At 54.7% G+C, this 22,981-nt stretch overlaps 1 pseudogene; it reads left to right on the forward strand.

Annotated features, from left to right (window-relative positions):
- Positions 1 to 5,350: 5,350 nt before the first annotated feature.
- LOC116590071 lies at positions 5,351 to 22,664 on the forward strand (annotated as a pseudogene).
- The last annotated feature ends 317 nt before the right edge of the window (positions 22,665 to 22,981 follow it).

Below are 22,981 nucleotides of genomic sequence, written 5' to 3' on the forward strand. Positions count from 1 at the left end.
CAATGAAACAGGACCCAGCGTCAAAAAGAATGAAATTTTACCATCTGCAAGGATGTGGATCAATCTAGAGTGGATTAAGCTCAGCAAAATCAGTAGGACAAGACCAATACCCTATGACTTGACTCCTATGGAACTTTCAGAAAGAAAACAGATGAACATAGTGAGGGGAGAAAGGCCAAGGAGGAAACAGACTCCGTCTTAGAGCACACACCGAGGGTTGCTAGAGGGCAGGGGAGTGGGGGGAAGGGTTCAATGGGTGATGGCTATTAGGGAGGCTGTTGTGATGAGCTCTGGCTGTTCTACACAGGTGAGGAATCACGAAATCCTACCCCTGAAGCCAAGGGATAACCACTGCATGGAAACGAATTGGAATTAAAGTTAATGAAGGAAAGAAGACCATGTTCTGCTTCACGAGGAGGGGGGTAAAAATGGAGTGATTTCCGCTCTCCTGTTCTGCAGACAATCGTTTTCAAACACTCTGTGGTAGGATCCGCTAGTTTCTTGTTGAATAAGGAGTCCTCAGAAAGCTGCCGTGGAAGGTTCAGATCTCAGAGCACGTACACGTTCCATTCACTTGTTCCTTCCAGTTTGCCCAGGTACAAAGGGAAGTGGAGAGACATGGGACAGGAGAGGACAGGAGGTGTTAAGCATTCAGGAGGCGGCCTTTTGCCTTTCTCATGAATGGCTTGGGCCAGTGTAATTTTGGAAGAAGGAGGGGATCCCAGAGCTTTGCTGAGGCGGGTTCCCTGGGGTGCTGAGTTGAGGGCGGGGTCAGTTGGCGTGTCAGGCTGCGGGTTTTGTAGCCGGGGGCTGCAGAGTTGGGGTTGTTCTCGGGGGGGCATGCAGGTTTTGCCGGCTCTGAAGGGTTCTGCACAGCTTCAAACGGCACAGTTTCCCTCTGGGTGGCAAGCGGACTCCTGGGGTATGGCTTGGGGGTCCCGAATCTGGAGGGCTTGGGGGACAGGCCCCTGGGGACAGAAGCCTGAAAACCCAACCTAGGGTTCGGGAAAGGGTCTAGGGTCATGACAGACCCAATCTGCCAGCGCTGAAAACGAAACCCCAGGGGGCTGAGTAGAGGGAGGGTTTGGCCACCCCTGCTCCTGGCTTCTAGAACGCTTTCTCGAAGGGTTCGGGCCACGACCACGTGGGACCTCTGGCCAGGCCCAGGTGGCTTCCCTGAAGCCCCACGCAGCCAGAAGCAAGTTCTGCCAGAAGTTTCTGGCCAAATCTTATGAGCATTTTGCCCAAATTGATATTGCTTTAGGTAGAAAGCTTGTGAGAATTGGCTGGCGTTGTGTGTTGATTCGGCAGCGCTCGCGCTCGCGTCTGCTGTTCAGAGCACTTTCTTGCCACGTGTGTTTTGCAGCCATGTGAGAACTTGGCCGGACCCATTCGTCTCCCCTGAGGCCCACCGCTGAGGGGAGCTTTCCAGGGCCAGAGTTGAGGGAGGGACTCAGGCTGAGCCTCAGGCTCCATGTCTGTGGCCCCGTGGGGCACTGAAGGTGGGGGTGGCCTCAGGGGTTGGGGAGGATATATGCTGGTTTCTCCCTCTCTGAGGGTTTGTGCAGCTCCAAACAGCACAGTATCCTCCTGGGTGGCAGACGGAGTCCTAGGTTGTGGCTCAGGGGTCCCCAGTCTGGAGGGCTTGGGGGCCGGGCCTCTTGGGACAGAAGCCTTAAAACCCAACTTAGAATTAGGGTTAGGGGCTAGAAGCATGGTAGGACCAATCTTCCAGCGCTTAGGCGGGATCCCCAGGGGGCAGAGTTGAGGACAGGCATCATGGGGCGCGTCAGGCTCCGGGTTGGTGACCAGGGGGCCACCGAATGTTGGGGTGGCCTCAGGGAGGCATGCAGGTTTCTCCGGGTCTCAGAGTTCTGTGCAGCTGCACATGGCACTTTTCATCTGGGTGGCAGGTGGACACCTGGGGTGTTGGTCTGGGACCCTGGGGGACAGGCCCTGGGGACGGAAGCCTGAATACCCAGCCTAGGGTTCGGATAGGGCCTAGGGGCATATCAGGCCTGATCTGCCAGCGCTGAGACGGGCACTCCAGGGGTTTGTGTAGACAAGTGTTTGGCCATGTGTGCTCGTGGCTTTTAGAGCACCTTCACACAGGGTTCGTGCAGGACCACTCGAGACCACGGGGCAGGCACAGGAGGCTCCCCTGAAGTCCTGGACAGCCGGAAGCGAGTTCGCTGGGGCTTTCCAGCTGATTCTCACAAATCGACATCGATTTGGGCAGAAAGCTCCTGACAATGGGCCGGCATTGGGCGGGGATTTGGGCTGCGCGTGGCTCTGTGCTGAGAGCACTTTCTTGTTAGGTGTGTGTTGCCTCCATTAGAGACCACGAACTGGGGCCACGTGGGTCCCAGAGCCCCCCTCAGAGGTAAGTTCCCCAGGGGCAGAGTTAAGTTAGGGTGTAAGCCTGAGCCTCAGTCTCCGGATTTTTTGGCAAAAGGGGGTGCCGAAGGTGAGGGTGGCCTGAGGAAGGTGAGCAGATTTCTCCCGCTCTGAGTGTTTCCTGCAGCTCCCAACAGCTCGGTTTCCTTCTGGGTGGCAGACGGAGTCCTGTGGTATGGCTCAGTGGTCCCTAATCTGGAGGGATTGGGGGGCCAGGCCTCTGGGTACGGAAGACTGACAACCCAAACTAGAGTTAGGGTTCAGGCCTTGGTGCATGGCAGGCCCTATTTGCCGGCACTGAGGAGGGATCGCTGGGGATCTGGTCAGAGGGTATGGTTCAAAGGAGACGTCAAATCTGGGTTTGTGGCCCAGGGGGCCGCTGAGTATGGGGGTGGCCTCTGGGGTACATGCAGGTTTCTCCTGCTCTGAAGGTTCTCTGCAGCTCCAAAGGGCACAGTTTCCTCCTGGGTGGCAGGTGAACTCCTGGGGTGTGGCACAGGGGTCCCCTATCAAGATGGCTTGGGGGCCAGGCCTCTGGGGATGGAAGCCCGAGACCCAAACCCAGGCTTAGGGTTAGGGCCTAGGGGCATGATAGGCTGGGGCTGAGGTGGGCTGCACAGAGGACTGTGTAGAAGAGAGGGTTGGTCCGCATTCAGAGGTGATCCTGGAGGATTCCTGGTCTCCCTAGCACCCCCAGTCCTCCTGAGTGTCCTCTGTCATGGCACTTGTCACACAAGACTGTCATTTGTTGTCTCTCGGTCTGTCCTTTCTGCGTGGAGCCAATCTCTCTCACAGATGCCTGGCTGCATGTCAGCCAGATGAATGGTTTTGGGACCTTTGGTCCTGGAACAGTGGGCGTCCCCCCAAACCCTGATGGACAGGGGGAGTCTCTGTCCTTCTATGTGCCCCCAGCCTCGGTGGGATCTAGTGTCCAGGACAAGGGACTTGGGAGTCCTCCCAGATGAAGTTTGTGCTATGAAGGTGGCTTCCTTCTGAGACCACTCTGCAAACACATGGCGTGGCCACTCCTGTGGGACAGAAAGCACACTACTGTATTGTATTCTTCTTGCACACTGTGGCTAACAAAGAGGAAACGCACACTCACCCCCCACATTCACACTCACACCTCCATTTCTGAGCATCACCACCGCGGAAACAACAGTGAATTCCAGTTGGGCTGCAGACCTGTAGACGTGCCATTCAGTGTCCGTAGAGGAGGAAGGAGATGGCGTTCTGGCTAAAAGGATGGAAGTCCTTGCCTCTGGGGGTGAAGACATTAGATTTGACCCAGAAGGTGCTACGTTCTACTTATAGAAAGGACATGATCTGAGGATCTCTGAGACTGGGGACTGACACAGACTTTTCTGGAAAGTCTTCTGTAAAGATCTTCTGTGAGGTGTTGCAGTCCATGTGGTGTCTCCAGCAATGACTCCACTCTTGCCTTGTGGCTTGAGAGCAGGCACAGAACGTCCATAACTAAAGTTCCAGACACACTGGATTGGGAGAATATGGTGGGGGGGGAGGTCCACTTGGCCCATGGGTGGTAGTTTCCCCCACCCCAAATCTGCCACACGATGGATGATGGGGGAGAGGGCTCTTCTTGTCCGGTGGCAGAGTGGGGAGACACTGGGACCTATCCTGCCTGACCCCGGGCCCTGACCATGAAAGGACAAAAAGATGATAGTGAGATTGGCCAACAATGAAGGCCTCAGGAGTTCCCTACCGCATTTCTCTGTCAGCCTCAAGTTTCCCACAACACGTTTGTCTGTGGTTGAATCCCATGTTTGGCTGAGTCAGTCCCCACTGCCTGGTGGGTATATCTTGCAGGTTCTATACCACACAGGTGCTTGTCTTGTTCAGGCCAAGACCATGAGCACATTTGGGCTTCTCCTGAGTTAGTGGAGGATCTGGCATGTGTGGGCTTCAGGACGAGTGTGATTCAGCCCTCAGCTATGTTATGGAGCACCTGGCTTCCTGGGCCCTCTGTGGCACTGGCACGGGCCTGGCCTAGGCCACTTGTGCCGTCATGATGGAGAGGCCTAGTGTTTTCCATCTTCCTCCACCCTCTGTCAGCACATGTCAGCGCAGACAGCACTCTGTCTCCACCCTCTGTCACACCAACCATGTCTTTGCAGACAGACTCTGAGATGGCCCATGGCTTGGGACTTCATTAACATCCCAGAGTCTTGTTATAACCAGTGTCAGAGGTTTCTGGGGCCCTGACATGACCTTTGTTCTCAGAATATGCCCCAGGAAGAGTCCCAGGAGAGTCTGGGAGTACGGGAAAGATCTGTGGGTACTGAGGGAGATCACAGGGGAGCTGAGGGGAGGGCAGCAGTCCGACAGGGCTTCAGGTTCTGGGTTTGTGGCAGGGGGGCCGCCAATGTTGACGGTGGCCTCAGGGGGTTAAGGAGTTTCTCCTATTCTGTGGGATTGGCACAGCTCCAAATGACATGGTTTCCTCCTGGGGGGCAGGCAGTCCCCTGGGGTATGGCTCGGGGTTCTCAGTCTGTGGGGGGGGCTTCAGGGCCAAGACTCTATAGATGGAAGTATAAGAACCCAACCCAGGGTTAGGGTGCGGGCCTAGGGGCGTGGGAGGACCTACCTGTCCCTGCTCAAGCAGGCTCCCTTGGGGGCTGAGTAGAGGGCGGGGTTAGCCAGCATTCAGAGGAGACAGGGGCCATGTGAGCAACCAGTGTTTAGAGGGCTTTCCTGTGGGCTTCGGGTGACACCACTCGAGACCCCAGTCTGGGCCCAGGCCACTTCCCCTGAGGCCCCCGCTGCCGGAAGCGAGTTCGCCAGGGCTTTCTGGCCAATTCTCACGAGCTTTCTGCCCAAATCAACATGGATTTGGGCAGAGAGCTCGTGAGAATTGGCCGGCATTGGGCAGTGATTCGGGCCCCACGTCGACCTCGTGCTGAGATGGCTTTCTCACTAAGTGCATGTTGCAGGCATGGAAGACAGTGAGCCGCCCACAGGACTCCGGGTGGCCCCCCGCAGAGGCGAGCTTGGGTGGGGGGTGCGCAGGCAGAGCTGAGTTAGGGTGTGAGCCTGAGCCTCAGGCTCCGGCTTCTTTTGGCAGAAGGGGGCACTGAATGTGAGGGTGGCCTAAGGTAGGTGTGCAGGTTTCTCTGTTCTGAGTGTTTCCCGCAGCTCCCAGTGGCACAGTTTCCTCCTGGGCGGCAGGCGGAGTCCTGAGCGGAGCCCACCAGAAGGCCTCGATGGGCTTGCAGAAGAATCACGAAAATGTCTGTGCCTCCTCCAGGTTCCTGACGAGTGTTTTGTGGGAAACTTGTCCAGAGCTGTGCTGGCGGGGTTTAACAGTCACTTTGTGGGATCTCCAAAACCTTAACCGTTTGCCGTCATAGGCCGGGGGAGCAGCTCGCATGTCAGGGCGGGTCTCTTTCCTGCCTGGCAGAGAAAGGGGCGTCACGAACCCCGCTTGTCGAGAGGTTTCGGTGAGTTAGCCATGTGCTCAAAGTGAGCCAAGGGGTGAACCCAAAGCAGGCGAGGTTGGGTGTTGACCCTTTAGCCTCCCCATGTTTTTCGGCCGACTATGGGGCCCCTTCCTTCTGGCTCTGCTTCTCTCCCCAGCTGGTGGGCATCCATCTGTCCCCAAGTATCCCTGCTCTGGTCCCTTCTCCCTCCTGCTCCTGTTCAGGTGTGAAAGCAAAGGCCTTGTCTTCCCTTGTCCAAGAGGGTATCTGTGAGGATCATGTCTCCATCCTGTTTCCTCCTCTCCCTCCCTTCACAACTCTCTCTCTCTCACACACACACATACACACACACACACGTGCACACACAGATGTGCATGCACAGACACACACACACACACACACACACACACACAGGCTTACCATGTCACCTCCCACCCCTCCGTGCTCCCGGAACCACCTCCCTTTCTCTGGTCGCCATCACATCACTCCTGCTTCTCCTCCTGCCTAGTGGGCACGTTCTCCTTCTCTTCTGCCGGCTCCCCGCTCTGCTGGTCGCCTGGCAGAGGCAAGCTCAGAATCTGGCCTCGGGCCTCTGCTGTCGTGCAGGCCGGCATCAGGGTGACCGCACGCCATGCCCCAACACCTCTGGACCAGGCTCTCCCAAGCCCATCCTTGTCTACCACTAACCCAGGCTCCACGCTGCGTCCAGCCCTGTGACTGAGACTGTCCCTCCCATCCCTCCCCACCACCCCAGCACGCACATCCATACTCCCCCTCCCGCAGTGCCTCACCCGGCTCCTGGTTCCACCCTGACCTGGTCTCTCAAGGCAGAATCTGTAAATTACCCTCAGGTTCCCCTCCCTCCCATGCCCCTGCCATCCTGTCCATTAGTTAGTTCAGGTGAGTCTCTTCCCCATATTCCTCAGATGGCTCCCAGACCTGGGCTTTGCTCCGACCTTCCCACCTCTCCCCTACACCCTGACCACAGCCTTCTCTCTGTCTCCTGCCCCTGCCCCACGCCTGCCCACGCCCCTCCCCGCACAGGGTTCTCTAAACCTTCTGACCATGACTCCCCTCCCACTTAAGACCCAGTTACCCCAGATGAAGTTCAAACTCCTTAGTCCAGAGGCTTCCAGAGCCCTTGATCACCTGCCCAGACTTGTGCTAAGAGCAGGCATTTGGGAACCCCCCCTAGACGTCACCCGAGAATCATCATGGGGTGGGGGGGACGGCATCCTGCAATGCCTGTTTGTGACCCAGCTGCCTCCAGCTCCTCAGCCTTGGGCGAGTTTCTGAGCCTCACTAAGCCCCATCGTATCCTCTTTGGAACGAAGATGAGCTGAGTGTTGCAGGTGAGGTGCACAGCACAGTGCCTGGCTCTTAGCCTCCGAGGGGAGCCATTACCACAGCTGTGTCCTTGACCTTGACATCAGTCCCTGGGATGGCGGCTCTCATGATACCCGCACTACAGGTGAGAATAATGAGGCACCATGAAGGGAAGTGATCAGGTCACGTGGCGTGTAAATGGCAGAGCCATTTGGTTCAAACCATAGCTACTGGGTCAGCCACCACCCTGAACTGTCTCACTTCCTATCACTGGCTTTTCGGATTTGTTACTTCCTCGGGGTCTGGTACACTCCCATAGGTTTCACCTGGGAACTTACCCTTTCAGTCCCTGCAAGCCCTTCAATGTTGGGCTCCCACCGTGGCTTCTTCCGAGGCCCCAGACCGGGGCCTATGGCTTCCACCTCAGACTCCCTGCCCCTTTGTCCACAACTACCTCTCTTTCCTGTTCTCGCTTCTATCCTGTGGAAACCCGCAGTCCCCTGGGGATGGTGTTTGCTCCTGCTTCCTCCCTGCTTTCCAGCTGTTCCTCCCTCTAGGCCATCCTATGCATTTTTGCAAGGTTTGGCTGTCTTAATCCCTCACTCAGAAACCTTCCATGACTCCCTATGGCCTCAAGAGGATGTTTACTTTCCTTAGTCTGGAATCCAAAGCTGCCTCTTTTCCTGCGCCCCGGAATGCCCTCTAAAGGGATCTGAGCATCAATACGATGTATGTGTGGGTGTGGGGGGCGGGTCCCCACACCACCTCAAGCATTTCTCCGACAGCAGGTGGGGGTCCTACAATTCCGCTCATTTCTGACACTGTCCTCCTGGGGACCGTATCCGTTTCCACAGGTGAAGAGTTCGGTCCCCCAAGACTGCCCCCAGCCCCGCCAATGCCAGACACAAATCCGGGTTGTTACAGACTGAATATACACCCGAGGCTCCATGACCCTGGCTCTGAGAGGTCAAGGAAACATTTTACGCACTCGCTTACCAGCTGACTATAAGGGATCGAAGTCAGGAACAGCCAGTTGGAAGAGATGCGCAGGGCAGGGTGTGGGGAAGGGCTCGGAGCATGGGTGTCCTCGGAGCACTCCCCCCTCCCTGAATCACCAAATGGTCACCAACCGGGAAGATCTCTGAACCTCCATTTGGGTTTTTATGGAGACTTCATTCGTCAGGATTGATGAAATCATTGGCCATAGGCCTTCCCCTCCCAGAGTTCAGGGCTGTGGGGCTGGAAGTTCCAACCCTCACGTAACAGGGTTGGTTCTCCTGACAACCAGGTCCCAAGCTTCAGGTACTTTTCAAGTCACCTCATTCACATAACTAAAGACAACTTCCTTGCTCTCCTGGCTTAGGAAGTTCCACAGGTTTTCATGCTCTGTGCCTGGAACAGTGGAAAAGACCAAATGTCTATTTCTTACTAGAAGTCATTTGGCTTCCCACTGCCTTTTTGGGCAGGATCTGCGGCTCCTCTGCTCCTGTGTCTCCTGCGGAGCTTGGCGTGCCCCTCAGCCCCCACCAACATACCCAGAGTGAATGCATCCTGGGCCAGAGGAGACTCTCCCACTCCAGATCAGTCTGGGGAAGAGTCTATCCCCCAGGAGGCACTTCCAAGTGGACGTCCCATAGGCAGCCTGCTGATTCCCAGCTCTTTCTGCCTTTGTCACCCAGGGAAATACCACCTGGCTGGGACCCGACCCCATCTGTCAAATGGGGTCAGAGGGAGAGCTTGACCTTGATGCTGCCGAGGCCCGGGTCAGCCCTGAGCTGGGATTCCGGTGTTCTCTGGGTCTTAACAGGTGACCATAGGTTGGACCCTCGAGGCCCTGGATGGACAGGTCTGTCTCTGTCTCTCCCAGAGGAGACCTGGTGAGGGTAGCTGGGGAAGCCTTCTGGGCCAGGTCCCTGGACACATGTGCTCCCTTTGAAAAGGATGGAGATGTCTGTTCTTTCAAAGGAAAGCTGCGGCAGACGGGTCTCCCAAGGGCCCTTCGGGAACCCTCCTGTCCCAGATTCCCAAACCTAAAGCAATGAAATGCCAAAGGCTAGCCTTTCATACTCACTTCTCAGCTGGCCTGTCCCCCAGCCCACTGATACCATATGCCTCCTCGCCTTGGCAAGGCCCCTTTCTCCCTGCAACGTCCATCTTTCCACGAGGGATGCACCGTGTCATAGGCACACTAAGAAAAGCTGGGCACCCTCAGGGGTCATCATAGACCAGAGCTTGGGGATCAGAGTGGGGACTGCCCCTGAACTGCCTCAGGTGGAAGCTTGGCTTTGCCGCCTTCTAGCTGCGTGCCCCCCAGGTGGGTTGCTAACCCTCTCTGTGCCCTTGCACCGTCCTCTGTAAATGAGGACAAGGGCAGGGTTTGTGGTAGGGGGTGATTGTCAGGATTGTGTGTTACCCAGTGTAAAGCCCTGGGGCGATGCTGGGCTCATTCTGGGGGGAGGGTTGGGGTAGGCAGAGAAGAGAGGGAGGGTGTTGGGGGGTGGAGGGACAAGGCGCAAGCCAGGTGTGGTGGCCGGGCTCAGCCACAGGCTGGGTGGGGCTTCCCAGAGGAAGCCATGCTGCGGCCTAGCTGCCAGCCCAAGGCTGGATTTTTCCTCCCCAGGCTTAGCCATCACATAGTCGGCCTATTCCCTCCCAGACGTAATGGTGTGCACCACCTTCTATGACTACTACGTGCCCTTGGTCGTGCTGAACACCGTTCTCCACACTGGCCTCTCCTGCTGCTCCGGGTACCCGGCCAATGGGCCTCAGTCGGGCGGTGGGGGATGCTCCAGGGAAGGGACGCTCAGAAACCTGGGGCTCAGCTCCAGCCCCGCTTCCCAGGCAGCCATCCGGGGCATCTGAGGGACTCCACATTTGGCTTAACGCTCTGCTGTCACTGTCTTGAAATGTGTAATGATTTTGAACAAGAGGTCCCGCACTTTCCTTCCGGCCTGGGCTCTACGAATGATGAAGCTAGACCGGTTGCAGGGCGGGTCACTTGTTTAGCCTTCTTGAACCTCGGTTTGCTCATCTGTAAAATGGGGCCCACACACCTACCTACCTTGTGAGACGGATGTAAGGGTTGCAGAGAACGTGCCCCACACGCCTGGCCCAGAGGTGGTGCCCCATCAAGTGGGCAGTCTGCTGGCAGTGACCGAGCAGGCCCATGTCTAGACGCATGCACTCGCTGGCTGATGACATTCAGGTGTCCGTCGTGTCCCCGGGAAAGCCCTGTGGCTGTGAGTCTCACGCACATGCCTGGCTCTCATTCCCTCTGGTCTCTCCCTCCCACTCAAGAAAGCTCACTGGAGTGTGAGAATCAGAGACGTTGCTTGGGGGCTACTGACTCTAGTTTACTAAGCTCTTGTAAAAGCCAACTGCCCACATTTCTGCTTCCCTAAATGATTTAGGGAACCTCTTCCAATGGTAGTGTTGTGGGGACAGCCCTGTCTGGATGGGGCTGGGGTGCAGGGTGCTGGCCGGGCTGGGGGCTCTCGGGGGCGGCTTAGGAAAGGGTTCATGGGAGGCTGCCAGGTTGCACCCAATCCTCTAACCCCATCCTCAGTTCCAGGGAGCCGGGTGGAGGCTCCCCATTGAACCACTGTCCCCCCACCCCAGGAGGAAAAGGAGGGGCAGGGAAGCTTCTGTACCTTGTCTGTAATGACTGTGGCTCTCCCTTTCCTCAGGTGACACTTGGGTGTCGTGAGACTGAAGGCAGGCAGGTTTCACAAACTGGAAAAGCTGGTTTTCTGTAAAAAATGGAAGAATAGAGATTCTTAAAGAGCATCAAGAACACCTGCCCCAGCTGGTCTCCACTTGCCTGTCTTGAGACCGGTTGGGAGCATGGAGTTGCTTTGCGTGGGAGGGCGTCTCATTTCTAGACCCAGGGTCAACATGAAGGTTTATTCTCCCACGAAAACAAGCCTGAGGAGGGAGTGGGAGCTGAACTCTCTTCTCTGTCTCTGGAAATGCAGAGCCTCCCTATAGCTGTGTGGACAAGGGGTCTGCCCCTCTGGACTGGGTTACTCTTGCCTTCTCCCCACTTCATCAAGGACGCTTATCAAGTAGAAACTGTCTCTGGAGTGCAGCCTCTGTGCCAGGCTGGAGCTTCGACGGATGATAGGGAGGAGGGGACTGGGCCCTGCTTGGGGTGAGACAAGGCATGACACACATATAAAAGTAACCTGGATGTCAGCAACAGTCCAGGAGAGATGAAGCGTGGCCTGGAGGTGTGGGGCCCAGATGTGTGGACACACCTAGCTCTGGTCCCTGGAGGAGTCATGATCCTGTCTGGTTAGCTCCTGTTGGCTGTGTAGCTGAGATCTTTGGAATTTGGGATTGGAGAGAGGTGAGCACTGTGGGCTGAGGAGGCATGGAAGGCTCCATGAGTGTTGAAGAGACAGTCCCAGGGTTCATAGGAACCTGTTCTCCTAGGAATCCCCAGTGCAAGTTAGCTTAGCTGCCTTTTTTTTTTTTTTTTCCCCCTTAAAGCTTCCTGAATCATCTATAAGCCACCTGGGTGGATGGTTTTTATTAGGCCAGAAGTCCATCCTCGTTGTTAATAAAAAATGGGTCTTCTGGATGTGGCATGCCTGTTACCTTTGGACACATTTATTTGGCATGGCAGGCTGGCCAGAAATCTCTTGATGCCTGTGTTTGGAGAGTTCTCACTTGTCAATGAAGTGGATTATTTCTGTTTATTTATGGGACACATCTGTTGCTATTCTAGTATCCAACCTTTCATCCACCCACCTTCTCGTTCACCATCCCCCTTCCTAACCACCACCTATCCATCCATCTACCCACCCATTCAGCCATCCTTCCACCCAACCAGCCATCTATCCACCCATCTACCCACCCGACCCCACCATCCATCCATTCATCCACCTTCCTATCCACTCATCCATCCATCTACTCAACCACCCACCCACTCATCCACCCATACATCCACCGATCCATCCATCCATCCATCCATCCATCCATCCAACCAACCAAACAACCAGCCAGCAAACCAGTCAACCAACCAACTAACCAACCACTCACTCAACATTCCTTAAATGCCTACCATACTCCAGGCATTATATTAAGATCTGGGAATAGCAGGAGGAGTGAGGCACAGCCCTTGTCCTGAGAGAGCACCCAGTGTGGTAGTCAAAGCCAACTGCAGACCCCCCAAAAACCCAGATGGAGTCATCATTTTCTCTAAGGACCAGACGAATTGGCATATAGAGTATAGTGGTACAGAATGTAATATATGCAAATAATGATAATACAAAATGAAACCTGCTTTGATACACAAAGTTCTGCAGAACAGTACTGGGACAGAGTATTGAGGGAGGTTGAACACCCGAGCTGGAGAGGAGGGATGGGCCGTTGGGACAGAGCACACAGCCTGCACAGGGGGAGGGGGCCGGAGAAGACGGCCCTGGGCAGCGGCAGGGGGCTTCAGAGTTTCTGGAGCTGCACAGCTGGAAGGAGAAGAGTGGCTAGAGAGGGTCTCTGACAGTGGCTGGGATCTGACGTGCCTCGTGTGCCCTGCCGTGGCCCGGTCCTGTGCTGGTGAAGGACAGTGATCTCTGCAGGAGGGCCATGCCAAGAAGTGCTTCCAGGTGTGTCCATGGCTGCTGGTGTGGGGGCCTGTGCTGGAATAGATGCCGAGGAAGAGGGCGAGAGGCAGAGTGGGATATCCCATCAAAGGGCCCTTTGGTGTCCCTTCTCTCCTGGTCCTCTTCTCTTTCTTGTTTTCATTCCCTTTTTCGTCTTCAGTGTCGGAGGAGCGAGAAAGCTGGCTCCTGGACCAAGACAGACTCAGCCCCTATTCACTTGAGGAGAAGCAGGTGGAGAGAAGGGCCAGGGCCCCGTGGGGTCCTGGATTTCATGGACTTCTGGCTTCACCTTAAACAAGGACATCTGAGATGTCTCTGGGTGTCCTATCATGCTAGGGCTTCAGAGTCTTTTACAAGATTTCTCTCCTCATCTTCCTCCTCCCATAAGCCCACCCTCCCTCCACCCCGGGCTCCATCAATCCATGGTGTGGCCAGGAGTGCCAGAGAACCACTATCTCCTTCCCTGAGCAAGAAGCAGACCTCAGACGTCCTGGGTGATTTTTATTCACGTGCTTACTAGAATGTCATGGTCTAAGTGGCGTTCATTCCATTATACCACCTGTCCTTGAGGTCAGTCTCCACATAGAGCACTGTGGACTCCCTTGAATCTAGTTCAAATGAATGTTCCAGAACCCCGCCTGCTGCTTCTGTAGCATTTGAGAAGGGAGATGAGGGAACACATCACCTCTCTGTGGCTCTCAGAGCAAGATGGGGTGACAGAGACCTGGCCTGCTCATCCCGCTGGACACCCAGAAGCCCAGCAAGGCATTCTCACTCCATTAGGGACATCAGTCACCCAGAGTTTGCTGTCCATCACAAGTCCTCATAGGCTCTTTATTCACTCATCCAGGGCATCCACATGTTGTTTTGTTTTGACAAATAGTTGCCCGGTGAAATGCCCTGTGGTCAGTGCTGTGAGGAAGAGAGATGACTTCATCCCTGGTGGAAAGTAGGCTGTGCCATGAGAGCCAGGCTGGGGTGGTGGGTGGAGCTACGCCCCCCCCACCCCGCAGACCAGGGAGGGGGTTCGGAGGTCAGAGCTGGAGGCAGGAGGCTCACGGGCAGTCAGGGGTTCTGAGGGCTCAGCCAGATGAAAATGTGCTACTAGACCCAGGGGCCAGCACGTGGAAATGTCCGTGTTCCTGCGATGTCACCCACACAATAAAACAGCCATAAACGCACCACACACACACACACACACACACACACACACACACCTTTGCAACAGAATATTTCCAAAGGCCCACTGGTCAAGCACTGGTTCCAGAATTTGCTTATACCTCCTGCCAGCTTTGTTGCAACAAGATTTATCAGCTTCTAGAACAGACCCTCTCCTGGTGGATGGTGGAAGCTTCTGCCAAAATCCAGGGCTTCCTGCCAACCTGGCTCTCGGCAGATGAGGCCTGACTTCCTGTAAACTTGTCTCTCCACTGGGCTTTGCACGAACGGGCTTACCAGGCTGGGCTTTGGAGACTGGAGGGGAAGGGGGCAACTAGAGCTTTCTTTGGAGGATTCTGTGGCTCCTGCCTCTCCTTCCCGGAATCTCTGGCTGGGGCGACACCATGTGGCTAACTGTGGAATTGCACCCTTGGTAGAGGGAGGCTCCCCTCTGTGGATGCGGGGCCCTTCTGCCGTTTACTCTCTCTTGCTGGCTCTCTTCAGTTCTGCTTTTTCTCCTTTTTTTTTTTTCCCCCCTGTAGACTCGGCTCTGCAGATGGAGAAGCTGGTTTGTCTGCCCCTGGGGAAGCACTTTACCAGGCCAGGGGAAATGTTGTCTCAAGTCACAGGAAATCCATGGTTTGGAGATTGGTTTGGCCCTCACCAGCCAGAGCCAGCTTTCTTCCTGTGTAAGTGGTCACAGAAAGAGTGTGCTTTCGTAGTGAGCCCCTTAGAGCCCAGAAAGGATAGATGGTGACCATGCCTGGGAGAGGGGGGAGCGGGCTTGTGGTTGGAGTGGGTTGGCCAGGGTAGGCTGTGAAGGCTGTTGGGACAGGCTCTGGCTGTGGGGGGCAACGGGAGCCTGTCCCATTTGCTCCCTGGGGCAGCATGGGTATGGGCAAGGAATGAAGGCTGGGTAGTGGTCTGAGGCTGGCTCAGCCTGCAGGAGGGGTGGGGGTGTGAAACTTGGAAACTAGACCATGCTGGGTGTAAATCTTAGCTCCGCCTCTTATCAGCTAATCTGACTTTAGGCAAGTCTCCCAGAACCCATCTGTTCCCTCCTGTTCCTGTTCCCTGGCACAGCATAGCTCTAAGGTGGGAATGGAGACAGAATAAATCCCTCTACACACCTTTTATTAAAAACTGCCATTTCTCAAGCGTTCCTCTGTGACGTGAGCAACTCCTTGCAAATATGGATTATCAAATCCTTGCAACAAGCCCGTGAGGGGGAACAGTTGTGGTCCCTGTGTTACATGCGAGGACTTTGGGGTACAAAGAGGTTACCTAACCTGCTGGGGATCGCATGATCACGGAGGACTGAGGCAGGGCTCAAACCCGGGCTGTCCAGGTCAGACACTGCCTGTGCATCATGGCCTGGTGTGGCCTCACCTTTCCCAGGGCTGGTGGTTTACTCCAAGGCCGGCGGGGGGGGGGGTCTCCTTTGGGAAGATGATAAGTTGAGGTCCCTTATTTTTCTTCCTCCTTTTTCTTCAGCTTCTCTTGCTTCTCTACCCCATTCTTGTCTGTGTTTCTCTGACTTAGGACAGGGTCAGGAAAGGAGAGACACGCACACATGCTTGAAAGTTGGAGCTTATCCCTGGAGTCTGTGGGGCTTCCCTGGGGCCCACGGCAGTTGCCTCTTACTCTGGAGCAGGGATCTTCAGGCTTGGCTTCCCCGAGGGCTGGACAAACATATCAGCCTGGGGCACATGAGGGTCCCCTGATGGCTCAGGGGGCGGATGTGGGAGTCTCTGCACGGTCCCACACCAAAGGACATGGGGAGCAGAGGGCTTTGTAGTCAGGTGACTGCACTGGCAGTGGGGACAGGAGTGACCTGGCCAGGTACCAAGGGCCTGGGCTGGGTGGAGCCTCAGGTTGTGTTTGGTGGGGAAAAGGGCAGGCTGTGGGCTGGGACAGGGTGTCTGGGGAACAAGGAAGGGGAGCGGTGGTGGGACACGGATTCCATCCCCTCTGGAGAGTGTGCTGAGGGGCAGGACTGTCAGGAAGGGCCTCCCTGGTCTGACTCACTACCCCAGGGCAGCCATCCCACCAGTCTTGGCACCCTGACTCTGCACACCACCTTTGTGGGGACCCCTGTGGGCACAGAGAGAGGACCCAGCTACACTGTGGTATTGAAGCAGGGACCTGCCCTGTCCCGTGGCCTGGGGTCTGAGCACCCCTAACCCGAGCCCAGTGCAGGGCTGTGCGGAGATCTCCCTGCTCCTCGCCTGTCCTCCTGGTACCCAGCCTGCCATCTGGGCTGCCCCACTCCCCTCACCCTGGGCTGCCGGCCCCACCCCGGTGGGGCCCAAGCCAGCTGAGGCCCTGTCATCCTCCATCTGGGAGGCCTGGCCCTCTCTACCACAGTCAGCACCACTCATTTTAAGGTTTGCTTCATCTTTGGACTGGAGGGGGGTTGATGAAGTGGAGGAGGAAAGGCCACATTTACTCAGTTTCCCTAGGCCAGTGTCCCTGGGTGCGACACTAAGGATTCCAGAACATCTCCAAGTCACTCAACACTTCCCTGAAGCAAGGCCTTCTGCACAGAGGTCACCTGGGCAGCTCTGACTAGTCAGACATCTTGTCTTTCCCAGACGTGCTTGCCCCAGAGGCCTGTGCCTGGGGGCCGCGCACGCCCCACATGTCTCCCTGTCCTGTTGTTACTAGACTTCGAAAAGACTCTTTGGCATTTAGATAACTTGCCTCTTGAAGGGCCTTCCCAGCCCAGTACCTCCTTTCTGGCTTCTTTGGACATCACTTGCTTCTCATGAGGCAGCCCCAGGAGATGGTTTCCCCTGAGGCCTTTCCACATGCAGCTATCGTGGCAGGAGAAGTAGGCAAGGCCAGTGGAGAAGCTGCTGGCCTCAAGAGGAAGGTTGCCCAAGATACTTGCCTTCTTTCTGTTGATGACTTGCCCTCGGTTATGCATAATGTGCATGCGCGTGTGTCACTTACTGAAACTGTTTTCATTCCCATTTCTTCCCCCTTTTCCTTTCCTGGTCTAGGTTTCTTGAAATCCAGAAGTCCAGGCTCTGTAAGATGCTTCGTGTCCTCACCTTTGCTAATCCCTACACCTCGGACTCCCTTCCCATCTTCTACAGGGTAAGAGCCAGGCTCCGTCTTTTCCCTGCCTGTTGGCATTGCCAGGACCCTGCCGTTTCCTGAGCTCCTGGGGGTCAGAGCGCCATGCTAGTCACTGCAAGGCACACGGGAGTCGAGAACTTCCTTACTAGCGGTACAGAGTAGTTAGGAGACAGAAGGAACATAGACACTGTGACAGACCACAGGCGATGCATCAGTGGCCAGCACTGACTCGGGGCTCAGAAGTGATCATGGAGGGCTGCAAAGGGGAGGCAGCCTGGGGTTTAGTGGAGGGACCAGGAGAGCTGCCTCTGGAGGCAGATCTCTAATATGTACTCACTGTAGGACGTTGACAAGTTATGTACTGCCTCTGTGCCTCAGTTTCTCTCAGCTGTAAAATAGGCATGGTAGTAACACCTCAGTCCATCAGTCTGTGGGAATGATTTCTTGAGAGAACATATAAAATGCTAGCCGGTGACAAGTGTCCAATAAACCCATTATGTATTATCATCAATTAACATACTAGTAGCAAAGGAAAAAGTATGAATGGGGGTCTTAGGATAGCTGGGGATTAGGCATAGAACAGGTAAGAGAACAGGAAGAGGGTGTGGGAGGGGCGCAAGAAGGGGGAGAGTCCAGACACTCTCACATTAGACGGACCTGATTTCAAATCCCAGTCCCACTCCTCACTGGCTGTATGACCTTAGGCAATCCACATAACCTCTCTGAGCCTCGGTTTCCTCATCTGTAAATGAGGCCAACATCCTGCACAGGGGATGGAGAGGGTTCATTTAATCCGCAGATCTGAAGGGCTCAGCCATGTCTGGAACGTGGCCTGCATCCAGTGAGTGGATTTCCTCTCCCAGGGCAGCCTGAGGTTTGATGCCTGAAGCAGGGACAGAACAGGGAGGGTCAGAGCAGGCTCCACCTGTGTGGGGCCGGGGGAGATTCCCCTGATTCTTCCCGGAGGACAGAGAACATGCATAGGAAACCAGAGCAGAGAACAGGCTGGTCCCACGCCCGACCAAATCACACAGCAGAGGTCCACATTACGGACACGGTGTGCTCCTGGTGCCTGGCTGAGGTAGAGGGTGGCAGTGGGGCGGGGAGGCCTCATCCTGAATCACAATGATGCGGACACAGGTTCTGGAATCAGCCTGCCTGGATCCAGATCCCGAGGTCCCTGCTCATTCGCGGTTTGCACGTCACCCTGTGGCCTGGCTTCCTCATTGGCAAAATGGGAAGCTAGAGTCCGCCTCATGGTAATTGTTGAGGCAGGGCTGATGAAATCACACAAGAAAGGGGCTGGCCCTGTGATCCAGGTTAGTGGCCACTGCTGTCACTTTTCACAAAGATAATACAAAAACGATGCTTAACTCTTACACAGCATCCTGGCCGTAATTAGTACATTTTGATGACTCAGAAGGCCTTCCAGGGATTTCTGGGCCTTAAAGCTGTAATTAGGAACATGAAAGCAGGCGACGCGCTGGTGGGAGGTGAGTTCAAGGGTGAATAGACCACTTTTACTATACTTACCTTTTACCCCCAGACAGTAGAGTAGCAATAGGTCTGCTAGGGTTTTTCTTTTCCTTCATTTCTTTCCTTTTCGTCTGTACCTAAATAACCCAAAAGTCTTCATGAGCATTTGGAGGATGAAAATACAGTTGCCCTGGGTCTCGGATGATCACAGTCAGGATGGGAATTCTGCTCCCCCAGTCCCCGAGACATCCCTTTCCAAGCCACCGACCTGAGGCATGAGGGCCTTGGCCTGCGGCGGCGTCCACACATGTGCACAGAGATGCCTTGAGGCCTGAGAAGGGAGAGGGCCTCCCACAAGACCTCCTGCTTCCTTAACTGCCTGCGGCTGTTCCTGCCGCCTGGGGAAGGGGCGCAGAACAAAGCCATCTTGAACCACCAGACGCACATGGCCATGACCCTCCTGGCCTCTTCTACTCCGCGTACCTGCCAGAGCGCCTGGCACCCTTTCGCTTCGACTACATCAGTGAGTGTGTGTGTGTGGGGGGAAGCCTGTGGCCTGGGGTCCTCCAACCCAGAGACCGATGCCAGTGTGTGCAGTGGGAAGGGGAAGCAGGGGCAGGGAGAGCAGCATTCCTCAGGAGCTTGTTTAGGAGCAGGCCAGGGGGAGCGGAACTGGAGGCCGGTTGTATGCAGCCAGCAGATGGCAGGGGAGGGTGGGGGAGAGCAGGTGGGTCTAGGATTCTGAGCCACTCCTATGGGCTGTGGGGCCCCGGGAGTGCCTTTCTTACCCAGAACATGAAATCCCATTGTTGAACAGACTCTGAGGACAGCCCTGGAGAAGAACAGGACAGACAGTGCAGTTGGCTCTGAGGCAACCAGATGGCGGGAACCGTGCTAAGGAGGGGAGAGTGTCTGTCTCGTTCAGGTGGGCGCAGTGGGGCCGGGAGGCCTGGTAGAGAGCAGTGGTTCTCAGGCATGGCCCCCCGACTGTCATTTTCTGCATCATCTGGGAACATGCAAATTCTCTGGCCCCTGCCCAGACATCCAACACCAGAAGCTTGGGGCTGGGGGCCCAGCACTGTGTCAGGCTGCAGGACTCTCCAGGGGAACCTGAGCTCACGACAGTGAGAGAACTAATGTAGTGGGGGAGGGGCCTTCCCTCCCTGACTAGGGAAGCGGGGTGGGCACTGGCTGGACGAGGCACCCTTGAGTGCCACTTCTGGTGAGGTTGATGAGTCCTGGGGACCAGTGTTCCTTAGATAGGCTGTCATGGGCATCCAAGGGTCAGTCCCTGTCCTCGAATGGTGGGCAGGGAGCTTGGTTCTCCCCAAGCCCATTTTGCCCAGTGATTTTCCATCTCCTCCCACCTGACACGTGGTCACATTTGCTTCATTGATTCTGAGAAGACCTTCACCTCTTTGACTTACTCTCTCCTACCAGGAGGCATTGCAAAGACCAAAAGGCTGGGAGGGCAGGTTCCCCCCAAAAAGAAGGGAGATAGGGCCTTGGGACCGGAACCTGCCTGCAGGAGCCATGTCCACCTCCCAGCCCCACCTAGATGAAGCAGGAGTTGTATCTGAAGTCTGGGGGCTGCGGGCAAGGTCGCCCTGGGCCTTGTTTTGCCAACGCCCTGGTTTCTTAATAATGTTTCATTCATTCACCTTTAGTCCTATCCTCTTGGGCCTCGGGGTGCAGAGCAGAAAGACACCCCTATGAAGGAACGTTTGCCAGACAATTGTTAATGACAGATCACCAACAAGGGGTTTGGAAAGTTCTCTGTCTTGCACTCATGGGGTCTGCCAGACGTGGGCCTCCCTCTCCTGTGTGGGCCAAGGTGCTGACTGGTAAGGGCCAGCTCAGAGAAAGATCTTGCACATCCTGATGGGCGGGAGGGCTGAGATCACTTTTCTTTTTCCTTTTTTTTTTCCAAGAATCATATTCTTTTATTTTTCCAAAGTTATGATATCTAATATAAAGGCGTTTGAAAAGTTTTTTTCTTAATTTTTTATTTTTTATTAACATATAATGTATTATTAGCCCCAGCGGTACAGGTCTGTGAATCGCCAGGTTTACACACTTCACAGCACTCACCATAGCACATACCCTCCCCAATGTCCATAACCCCACCACCTTCTCCCTTACCCCCCTCCCCCCAGCAACACTCCGTTTGTTTAGTGAGATTAAGAGTCTCTTATTGTTTGAGATCACTTTTCTTGCCGCAGTCACACCTCAGATACATCCTGTGCCAATGGTGTTTTCTGTCTTTGGATCTCCTGCTCTGGTGGAGACGGGTCTGTGTCTCCGGAGCTCAGTTGTCACCTCTCTCTGCTTGGATGTGTGTCCTTGGAGAGCAGGGCTCTCTGCTGGACAAGAAGCACTTTGCCGCATCCCAAATGGATTTGGCAATCCTACCAGCCCTGAGTATAGCCTGAGGAAGGCTGGGGGAGCTCAACCCGGCATACCTTCTTCCCCAGTGGACACAGCCTGAGGGGCCGGCAGCTCATGCCCTAAGGAGCTCACGGACCACCCACCCAAGAGGGCTTTTGCTCCCACACTCCCATTCCTGACTCTGCTTCTGCTCTGGACTGCAGGTGCCCAGGCCTCTCCCTTACCGGGACACAGTTATTGAATACTTACTCTGGGGTAAGACCTGGAGGTATGACCTCTCTCTCTCTCTCTCTTTTTACTGAAAGAATCCTTTTTGAACTCTTGTGTTGTATCTGGGTGCTAGGATGGCCGTAACAAAGGGTCACAGACCTTGGGGCTCATACCACAGAAATGCATTTTCTCACGATTTTGGAGGCCAGGAGGCTGAGACCAAGGTCGGGGTGGGGTTGGGCTCTTCCGAGACTTCTCTCCCTGGCTTGCAGATGACTTTCTTCTCTGTCTCGCCTCACGTGGTCTTTCCTCTGTGTAGGTGCCTGCCCAGGCCCCCACCTCCTCTTCTTCGAAGATCGCCATGGGTCCAATCTAGTGACCTCATTTTAATGTAGTTGTCTCTTAAAAGATCCTATTCCCAAATACGGCCACATTCTGAGATACCTGAGGTTGGGACCTCGACCTTCAGAACTGGGGAGAGGGAGATGCAAGTCAGTCCATGACACGTGCTGTCTTCTCATCTTCTGGTTTTGGAGGGTTGTCCCACACACAGTCCTTGGGCCCTGGACAGTGGACTCCTTTCCTCACCAGCACCAACTCAGCGTGTCCCTGCCCACCCCCACCCTTGCCCCCTCTGCCGGCCAGCCAGGGTCCTGCAGGTCATGGGGAGGAAGAACCCCCTGTCATGTGTGGGATTAACCGGCGGTAGGGGACCCACCTTGTAAGTCTGGCTGGCTTTTCCTTTGGCACTGAAGTCAGAATCGGAGCTGAGGAATGCTGGCCCTGCAGAGGTGAACTTTGGCAGAACGTGAGGCCAGACCTCTTCCTGTGAAACACAGGGCTGGTGGATAAGGTGTTTGAAACATGGACTTGCTTTGCTCAATGGCCTTTTTTATTTTTCCTCACACTGCATTTTAAAAATAAATGTATTGAGGCATACTTTCCATACCAAAGAATTCCCTAATTTTAAGTATACAATTCCATGATACTTTCAGCAGACTTACCTAATTGTACAACCATCCGCATACGTGAGTTTTAGAACATGACCTTCGCCCCAGTAAGATCCCTCATGCCTGTGTCCTGTTAGTCCCGATTCCTACACCCGGTCTGAAGCAACCACGAATCTACCTCGTGTCTGTGCATTTGCCTTTTCTGGATATTTGATATAGACGGAATCCGACAGTACGTGGTCTTTTGTGCCTGGCTTCCTTCACCCAGGATAATGTGTCGAGCCTACACGCCACAGTATAGAATCAACAGGCCATTCCTTTTTCATTGCTGATCTTGGTGGCCTTTTCTGTGTTTGTCATAGGTCACAGTCACCAGCTGTTTTGTGTGTGTGATCCTGGCCACTCACATGCAGATGGAAGCCATCCTTCTGGACAAGACTCTGAGGAAGGAATGGCTCCTGGCACACGCCAGGCCCCTGTATTTCCCTGACATAGCTGGAGCCACCCTTCTGTGCCTCGTCTTCAGCCTAAGCAACATAATTTATTTCTCAGCTGTTCCATATCAGATTCCCAAACCAGAATTACATAAATTACAGAAAACCAGATATAAAAATAAAACCAGAATTACATAAAAAAGAAACAGACCGTAAACTTTTCGGGCCAGATGTCAGCCTTAAGCTACCCCGTCCTAGCCGCCCTAAGCCAGCCACAGGGAACCAGTTTCCAGCGGTCTGAAATAGCTACAGTGGCTGATGTCTTGGCATTTTTGAGTGGGTTCTTGTCAATAAGGTATTGAACTGGGGACATTTCTCTAGATGTGCACTGATTTTATATTATTTTAAAAGGGGAAGATGGGTTCAAGTAAGTCCTTGTTTGGGCAGATTCTTAATATTTCATTAAGTTTTAAATTTATTTGAAATGGGTTTTTCAATCCTATTTAAACAGTTAG

Source organism: Mustela erminea, chromosome 5, assembly GCF_009829155.1.
Source record: "Mustela erminea isolate mMusErm1 chromosome 5, mMusErm1.Pri, whole genome shotgun sequence".
In the NCBI taxonomy this organism is placed as follows: Eukaryota; Metazoa; Chordata; class Mammalia; order Carnivora; family Mustelidae; genus Mustela; species Mustela erminea.